The following is a 9,611-nucleotide window of genomic DNA, read 5'->3' on the forward strand; positions in this document are numbered from 1 at the left end:
TTTAATTTTGTAAGAAAATGTCAGCCTTTTCTAGAGTGCCCAGGAATCCTGTACCATTTTGCATTCCAACCAGCCACATATGAGAGTTCCAGTTGCTCCACATCTTTCAGCACTTGGTATTATCAGAATTTCTTATATTAACCATTCTAATTGGTATGGAATGGTATCTCATTGCGGTTTTCAATTTGCATTTCTGTAATGACTAATGATGTGGAAGCACTGTTCATATGTTTATTTCCCATCTGTATATTTTCTTTGTACGTTCAAATCTTTTATTCATTTGTTTTAAATGTATTGTTTGCTTATTGTTGAGTTTTAAGAGTTCTTTATATACTCTGGGCACAAATCCCTTTTCAGATATGTGATTTGCAAATATTTGACTTATCTTTTCACTTTTTAAGTGTCTTTCACAGAGCAAAAGTTTTTAATTCAATGAATTCTAGTTTGTTTGTTTATTTATTTATTTTGAGACGGAGTCTTACTCTGTTGCCCAGGCTAGACTGCAGTGGCATGATCTTGGCTTACTGCAACCTCTGCCACTCAAGTTCAAGCAATTCTTCTGCCTCAGCCTCCCAAGTAGCTGGGATTACAGGCGCCTGCCACTGCCCCTGGCTAATTTTTGTAGGTTTTTTTTTTTTTTTTTTTTGAGACAGAGTCCTGCTCTGTCGCCCAGGCTGGAGTGCAGTGGCGCAATCTCGGCTCACTGCAAGCTCTGCCTCCCGGGTTCACACCATTCTCCTGCCTCAGCCTCCCGAGTAGCTGGGACTACAGGCGTCGGCCACCACGCCCAGCTAATTTTTTGTATTTTTAGTAGAGACAGGGTTTCACCATGTTAGCCAGGATGGTCTTGATCTCCTGACCTCGTGATCCTCCCGCCTCGGCCTCCCAAAGTGCTGGGATTACAGGCATGAGCCATTGCGCCTGGCCACTATTTTATAGTATGTCTTAAATTGGGTAGTATGAGTCTTTAACCTTGTTCTTTCTTCAAAATTGTTTTGGGTATTCCAGTTCCTTTACTTTTACATATACATTTTATAATCAACTTGCCTATATCTACAAAGACTCATGCTGGGATTTGTTTGGAATTGCCTTAAATCTACAGATCAGTTGGGGGGAAGTCTGGCATTTTAACTATCATAACTCTTCTTTTTTTTTTTTTGAGACAGAGTCTCACTGTTTCGCCCAGGCTGGACTGCAGTGGCGCCATCTCGACTCAATGCAAGCTCCACCTCCCGGGTTCACCCCATTCTCCCACCTCAGCCTCCTGAGTAGCTGGGACTACAGGCGCCCACCACCATGCCTGGGTAATTTTGTTTTTGTATTTTTAGTAGAGACGGGGTTTCACCATGTTTAGCCAGGATGGTCTCGATCTCCTGACCTTGTGATCCACCCACCTCCCCCTCCCAAAGTTCTGGGATTACAGGCATAATCCACTGTGCTCAGCCAATAACTCTTCTAATGCGTGAGCAGGATATCTCCTCGTTTATTTAGGTCTTTGATAATTTGTAGTTTTTAGCACATTGATCCTGCATATGTACTTTGTTAGAGTTATGGCTGCGTATATCATGCCTTTTGGAGCTATTATAAATGGTACTGTCATGAGCCACCATGCCCGGCTTGTTTACTTTTCAATAGCATGTTATATTATAATAAAGATAATTTTTTTCAAGATGGAAAAACAAGCACCTAAATTCAGTTACCAAGTTCAGGTGATTAGATTATGGGCTATTTATATCATTTTTAAAATGTTATTATATAATGGTTAGTAATCATTTTATAACTTCTAATTTTATAATTATATGAAACATAATTTATATAACTATAATTACCATTAAAATGTCAAGTTATATTATATTATTATATCATTTATAAGTTTATAATTTATAGAATATAATTTTTATGAATTGTAAATTTATTTAAGCCAGTTCTTTAAAACTTTGTCTGGCCCTTAGAGATGCATACTTAACGTATATAGGGCTGAAATGAATGATAGCTGGGATTTGTTTTAAAATACTTTAGCAAAAAAAAAAAAGAAAGAGAGAAAGATAGGAAAAGGGACAACAAAAGTAAATGTAGAAAAAATGGATAATTGTTGAATCTAGGGAACGTACTAGAGTTCATAATATTCTCCATTTTTATGTCCTTGAAAATTTTTCATAATAAAAATTAAAAATAGCTCTGCACTCTTACCTACTGTCATTCTCTACCCCTTTACATGGTTTTATTTTTTCCAAATGATTGTCTGAAATTATCTTGTTTATTTGTGTATTGCCTGCCTCCCCCCAAGAAGGATATAAGCGCAATAAACACAGGATGTACCTGAGTCTTATTCATTCCTCTTTCCCTAGCAACTCAAACAGTTCCTGGCAGGGAGCAGATGTTCAATTAATTTTGCCAGCACATTACAAGTAACATGATTTTTCAAGCAGGTAGTGTGTTGTAGTTGATGGGTAGTTTATTTTTGATGGTTTTTAAACAATAAGACCTTAGTACAGCTCTACTCTTTGCCCCAAAGGGATCCCGGCTCTTTACATAAGTGACCCAGCTCTTTCCTCCTTGCATGGAGAGCATGATTTGGATTGAGGCAGAAACGAAATCCCCTCCAGAGTTCTTTACAATCATTTCATGGCCCCAAATCTGGTTATTTGCCAAACGGTAAAGGCTACAAGGCCCAGCACTTTAATTTGACCAACTGTTAAGTTCCCCTGTGAGGTTGTTATTTTCTGAGAACTTGGAGGTTTTACAGCCTCAATCTTCCTTTAATTGTTTTAAGGTTATACTAAACGAACAACAGATGTTGCACTCCATAAATCTGTTATTACTGGCTTCTGATCGGTTCTTAATGTCAAAGTCCGCTTCTTCCTCTTGTGAAGAAGACTCCGTCTCAAAAAAAATAAAAGTGAAACTGATCTACTCGTCTGTCTTGTTTATTTTCCTTCTTCTTTCCTTTTTTGTTTTTTTTTTTTTTTTTTTGAGCTGGAGTCTTGCTCTGTCCCCCAGGCTGGAGTGCAGTGGTGCAATCTTGGCTCACTGCAACCTCCACCTCCCGGGTTCAAGCGATTCTCCTGCCTCAGCCTCCTGAGTAGCTGGGATTACAGGTGCCTGCCACCATGCCTGGCTAATTTTTGTATTTTTAGTAGAGACGAGGTTTCACCATGTTGGCCATGCTGGTCGCAAACTCCTGACCTCAGATGATCCAGCCGCCTCGGCCTCCCAAAGTGCTGGGATTACAGGCGTAAGCCACTGCGCCCGGCCTTGTTTATTTTATTTACTGTGGGTTTGTAGACTTACAGTATTAGAAGAATAACTTTTGTATAAAGAAAATATGTATTCATGTTCATAACAGTTGCTATATGTTCTTCACTGAAGTCTGAAGTCATGGCTGACTTAACATACGACAAACTCAATTACATTTTTTTCTTTTTTTTTTTTTGAGACTGAGTCTCACTCTTGTTGCCCAGGCTGGAGTGCAATGACGCAATCTCAGCTCACTACAACCTCCGCCTCCTGGGTTCAAGCGATTCTCCTGCCTCAGCCTCCTGAGTAGCTGGGATTACAGGTGCCTGCCACCACGCCCAGCTAATTTTTGTATTTTTAGTGGAGATAGGGTTTCGCCATGCTGGCCAGGCTGGTCGCAAAATCCTGACCTCAGGTGATCTGCGCCTGCCTCGATTGCATTTCTATAATTGAAATCATCTGGGCATTGTTGATTGAGTTGGCCCATCAGAGTGTATTCCAGGGGCTTCAGGATGGGACCATCACTCTCATTTTACACATAAGAGAGGCGATACAGGAGGTCTCTTGGGTCCTGACTTCTGAAAGTCCCTACTGGCCTTTGGCCGCCACTCTTATTAACCAAGCTCTTCCCCATTCATCCCAGGAGCTCACTCATTTTTTTCAGATGCATCAGGGGGTCAGAGCTCAAGAGTTCTCATCCCAGATTTTATCATGCTGAATATGCTTTTCCATAGCTTACAATGAGACCTACAGCTACCCCAAGGTATATTCCAGAGCTGGAGTATTTCAGGACAAGGAGAAGTTGCCAAACAGTGTTGAATTATAGAGCCCTTAGGATTTACATGCTCTGCAAGAAAATCAGCTTGGATATTTGGAAACAATGAATTTATGTTACACTGTACAATATTTTTAAGGCCAGGAAAAATTCGTTTTTATTCAGTACCTATTCAACAAATATTTTCTGAGATCTTGCCACGGGCCAGGCACTATAAGATGTGTGGAGATACATGGTCTCTTACCCCATTGTTCATAATTCAGCAAGGAAATGATGCAAAAACAACTGGCTAAAATGCAGAGGGAGGAGTGTGCTAGATTAGTCTTTCCCACCCTTCTTACTTAGGATGAGTTTATGTCTGGGAGCTTTAGTGATGGTATATTTTTGAGAGCAATTTCTTTATGGTAGGATGGTGTCAGGCTTTCCACGTATCATCCTTTTAATTCCTTACAAAAAACCCTGATGTTGTAGGCATTCTCATCCTTATTTTACAAGTGAGGGAACTGAAGCTTAGAAAAGTGAGACAGACCTGAGAGTTCTGCAACTGGCAACGCTGGAATTTCAACTGGTCTTTCTTGTTCCCCAACCACAGGGGCATACCCTCAACTCGGAGCAGGTGCCAGGTTATCAGCTGTTTAGATAAGGCTATGTCCCGGTTGGACACTAGAGGGCACTGAGATAGCAAAACAATCGGAGGAATTTGCCTCTGGCTACCACTGAACAACCATAACAAATTGAAATTCCCAAATTCATCTCTGAAGGCGACTTAACTGTAAATACAGCATTGAGAAGGCAGGTCTGCACCTACTGTACTCTCTGGTTATAGGTAAGGAAAAGGATCACCTAGGATTTATCTTTCATCCAAAGCACTTCAGCCACAGTAGTTGCTCAGGAATCTTTGTGGTTTTTTTTTTGTTTTTTTTTTTTGAGACGGAGTCTCGCTGTTTCACCCACGCTGGAGTGCAGTGGTGCGATCTCAGCTCACTGCAAGCTCCGTCTCCCGGGTTCACGCCATTCTCCTGCCTCAGCCTCCCGAGTAGCTGGGACTACAGGCGCCCACCACCACTCCCAGCTAATTTTTTATATTTTTAGTAGAGACAGGGTTTCACCGTGTTAGCCAGGATGCTCTCGATCTCCTGCGCTCGTGATCCGCCCGTCTCAGCCTCCCAAAGTGCTGGGATTACAGGCGTGAGCCACCGCGCCCGGCCGAATCTTTGTGAAATTGAACTGAATATCTGGGTGCCATCACAAGGCACATATCTAGCTGGCTTCTGCTCCTCCCACAGCTGATTCCAAATCTGGGGTGTTGTGCAAACAGCTGCCCAACTGGAAATTGGTCCAAATGAAGGCAGCTTGGTTCACCAATGGGCTGTCTACACACTCCGGATATGTCTCCCACTACCCAGAATGAATCGCAAAGGACTAATGCAATCAACATGACTGTCATCCTGAGGGATGCTTCATGAGGATGAAATACTAAGATTGTAGCTTACAGGATTATTATTATTATTTGAGAGGGAGTTTCACTCTTGTTCCCCAGGCTGGAGTGCAGTGGTGAGATCTCGGCTTACTGTAATCTCCACTTCCTGAGTTCAAGAGATTCTCATGTCTCAGCCCCCGAGTATAGGCGCATGCCACCACGCCTGACTAATTTTTTGTATTTTTTAGTAGAGACGGAGTTTCACCCTGTTGGCCAGGCTGGTCTCGAACTTCTGACCTCAGGTGATCCGCCTGCCTCAGCCTCCCAAAGTGCTGAGATTATAGGCGTGAGCCACCATGCCCTGCCCAGGATTATTTTTTCATTAAGGGAATTAGCATTCACCAGGATCTATGTCAGTGTTGGGAATAAAAAGTCAACATTCCTTGTTGGTTTAATCCTTTCTTCCTTAGATCTTTGCTGTTAGTTTCTAGGTAGCTTTTCTGTCATGTTTACAACTTACAAGAAGTAGAGTATATGGATGAAAATTACTGGGAAAAGCTAGCTCACATTTTACGGAAAAAGTATTTAAAAATAATCGATGAACAATATGTCTTCAATGAGTACTTGCTCATGTGTCTGTCTTGTGTGGCAGAAACCAAACAGAGCCTTTTTCAACCCAGCCACACCCTGGAGTGATGCAATAGTAAATGAGACACAGGCATGGTCACATATTCAGGATATGAAGCTGGCCTGCCAGCTCAGGAAGTTACCCCAGAGTCAGACGGGTGGTGGATCAAGGAGGAATGTTCAGAGAGCCTTCCCCACAAAGCACACAGCACAGCAGGGCATAACAGGCAGTTGGGCTCTTTTTCTCTGTACAGGAAGAGGCAGACTGCAATTTTTTATTTTTATTTTTTGAAGTAAGGAAGTTATGTGACCAGAGCCCTATTTCAGTAAGATAGGTTTGGTAGCATGATAGGGGATAAGTTAATGCAGAGGCTTAGAGACAGAGAGACCTTGGGAGAAGGGTGTGTGGAACTAAGTAAGCACTGGGGAAGAAGGGAGTGTGTAAGAAATATCTCAGAGCCAAAAAATGACAGTTCTGGATTGTTGATTGAATACGGGAGATTTGGAAGGGAAAGGTATAATATGGTAGCCTCACGTTCTTTGAACATTTACCATGGGCAAATTACTAAGCATTTTACAGGTATTGACTCATTTAATTCTTTTTTTTTTTTTTTTTGAGATGGAGTCTCACTTTGTCATCCAGGCTGGAGTGCAGTGGCTCGAACTCGGCTGGCTGCAACCTCCTGCCTCAGCCTCCTGAGTAGCTGGGACTACAGGCACACACCATCGGGCCTGGCTAATTTTTGTATTTTTAATAGAGTCAGAGTTTCACCATGTTGGCCAGGCTGGTCTTGAACTGCTGACCTCAAGTGATCCACCCGCCTCGGCCTCCCAAAGCGCTGGGATTACAAGCATGAGCCACGGTGCCTGGCCTGACTCTTTTAATTCTAACAAATTGTATGAAATAGGAATTATTATTATCTACTATTATTATCTATTATTTATTGGAGAGGAAACTGGGACATAGGGAGGCTCAGTTGTTAGTCAAAGGTCACTAGGTCTTCAGAACCTGCATTCTTCACGTATTCCACATGGCCTCATCTCCAGTCTGGGTGACACGGGAGATGGTGATGCCACTGGCTGAGATGGGGAAGTCAGGAGAAGGAGCAGATGGGCATGTGTCTGGAGCAGGAGGGAGGGTGGACAAGGTGGTGTTTTGGATATGTGTAGCGTGTAGATGTTCTGCCAGCACCTCAAGTGGAGATGGTCACCAGGCCTCGTGTCCCAGTGTGGAGAAGGAACTGGTTTTCATTAAAAATAATGAAACATCTGTAAAAATACCATTGGCTGAGTTTCTCAGTCAAGCTATTCAAGAAAGGCTGGCTATGCTAACAAACAGGAAGCCCATGCCCCAGATGAAGATTTGGCCAGAGAGTTAGAAGGAGCAGGTTCATCAACAAGGTGCTCAGACCCCTGGAACGCCTACAAGAGACCAGGACTAAGCCTTGAAAAAGGAGGAGGGAATTAATGTGCCCCTCATTCCAGTGGCCAGAGCTTTCCGATGCTGCCTGCCTGTTAGAATCACCTAGGAGTTTTTTATTTTTTACTTTTTTTTGAGATGGAGTTTCGCTCTTGTTGCCCAGGCTGGAGTACAACGGCACGATCTCGGCTCACTGCAAACTCTGCCTCCCAGGTGCAAGCAATTCTTCTGCCTCAGCCTCCAGAGTAGCTGGGATTACAGGCACGCACCACCACGCCTGGCTAATTTTTTATTTTTAGTAGAGACGGGGTTTCTCCATGTTAGTCAGGCTGGTCTTGAACTCCTGACCTCAGGTGATCCACCCACTTCGGCATTCCAAAGTGCTAGGATTACAGGCATGAGCCACCACGCCTGGCCAAGTTTTTAAATTTTTATTTTAATTTTATTTTTTTGAGACGGAGTCTGGCTCTGTCACCCAGGCTGGAGTGTGGTGGGACTATCTCAGCTCACTGCAACCTCTGTCTCCTGGGTTCAAGCAATTCTCCTGGCTTAGGCTCCTGAGTAGCTGGGATTACAGGCAAGAATCACTAGGAGTTTTAAAAAATACTCATGCCCTGGCCTCACCCCAGAACCAATTAAATCAGAATATCTCAGGGATTGCCAGAGGCAGTTGGTTGTTTTGTTTTGTTTGAGACAGGGTCTGACTCTGTCACCCAGGCTGGGTGCAGTGGCATGATCTTGGCTCACTGCAGCCTTGACCTCCTGGGCTCAAGCAAGTCTCTCACCCCAGTCTCCCTAGCAGCTGGGACTACAGGCGAACATCGCCATGCCCAGCTAATTTTTTATCTTTGTAGAGCCACTGTCTTGCTATGTGGCCCAGGCTGGTCTCAAACTCCTGGCCTCAAGCGACTCTAAAGTGCTGGGATTACAGGCATGAGCCACCATGCCTGGCCCATAGGCAGGTTTATTTTTATTTTTTTGAGATGGAGTCTCACTCTGTTGCCCAGGCTGGAATGCAGTGGCGTGATCTCGGCTCACTGCAACCTCCAACTCCCAGGTTCAAGCAATTCTTCTGCCTCAGCCTCCCAAGTAGCTGGGATTACAGGTGCGTGCCACCACGCCTGGCTAATTTTTTTGTATTTTTAGTAGAGACAGGGTTTTACCACATTAGCCAGGATAGTCTCGATCTCCTGACCTCATGATCTGCCCGCCTCAGCCTCCCGAAGTGCTGGGATTACAGGCGTGAGCCACCGTGCCCAGCCCCATAGGCAGTTTTTAAAAGCTGTTTAGGTGACTCTAATGTGAGGCCAGGGTTAAGAATTGCAGCAAAAGGAGGCTTGTCTTTGGAGGTGATGATCAGAGAGCAGGATAAGTAGTGACTAATGCCCGCAAAGCACTTTTCCATTCAGAAAGCACTTGCACATATATGACCTTATTTAAGGAACATCTTATTGTTATCCACTGGTTTGTGGGAAGAACTGTGAACCAGTAAAATAAATGACTTGCTGAAGGTCACAGTTGCTTAGTAGAAAAGCCACGACTCGACCTCAGATCTGCTGACCCCCACTTCAGGGTTCTTGTATAATGTCACACAGGGCAATACGACCGAAGGAAGGCCAAGTTCATCTGTATTCACATGTAAAGGTGAGGGTGTAGGTATTTTTAAAAGTAATTATGATCCACGAGGGTTAATCTAAAAATAGAGCTGTGGCTTGTGTAACAGGCATAATAGGGTGGAACAGCCTTGAATGTCACAGGCCAAGAAGAGCTGGTGAAGCCCAGATGGCCCGATGGCCAAGGAGCAGGTGGAGTGGCTGCAGGGAAGGAGCAGGCAGGGGGTGATGGGAGCAGAGTCAGGGAGGGAAGCATAGGGCGGGGTTGGAGGGGGCCCTGACATTGCCCAAGGTCAGGAGTCCTGGCGGTCTAGGCATAAGCCTTCAGGCTACCTACAGCTGGTAGTGCTGGAAATGGCAAATCCAGAACAGTCCTGGAGGCATTTGCCAGTTAATATGAACTCTTCTGCATCTTAAGGGACAAAGCATCTTACTATCTAGATAATAATCACCTGCTAATTTGCATAGAGCCATATCATTTAGGATATACTATCTTTGTCCATTTTCACAAGTTTGGGA

This window comes from Nomascus leucogenys, chromosome 6, assembly GCF_006542625.1.
Source record: "Nomascus leucogenys isolate Asia chromosome 6, Asia_NLE_v1, whole genome shotgun sequence".
In the NCBI taxonomy this organism is placed as follows: domain Eukaryota; kingdom Metazoa; phylum Chordata; class Mammalia; order Primates; family Hylobatidae; genus Nomascus; species Nomascus leucogenys.